Below are 201 nucleotides of genomic sequence, written 5' to 3' on the forward strand. Positions count from 1 at the left end.
AAGGGGGTTCGAAAGTTGGTGTCCCCCCTTTTTAAAACTCTTTTTTTTTTTTTTTTTTTTTTTTTTTTCTTTTTCCCGGGGGGTGACCGTGTTTTTTTTTTTCCTAGTAGATGAACCGGCGGGGCCTCGATTTCCAGGGCTCGGGCAGCCCCGGGGCGTGGTGGGGTGAGGGGGATACACCCCCATAAACACCCCCCCACC

Source organism: Calidris pugnax, unplaced genomic scaffold, assembly GCF_001431845.1.
Source record: "Calidris pugnax isolate Ruff unplaced genomic scaffold, ASM143184v1 scaffold11, whole genome shotgun sequence".
Lineage (NCBI taxonomy): Eukaryota > Metazoa > Chordata > Aves > Charadriiformes > Scolopacidae > Calidris > Calidris pugnax.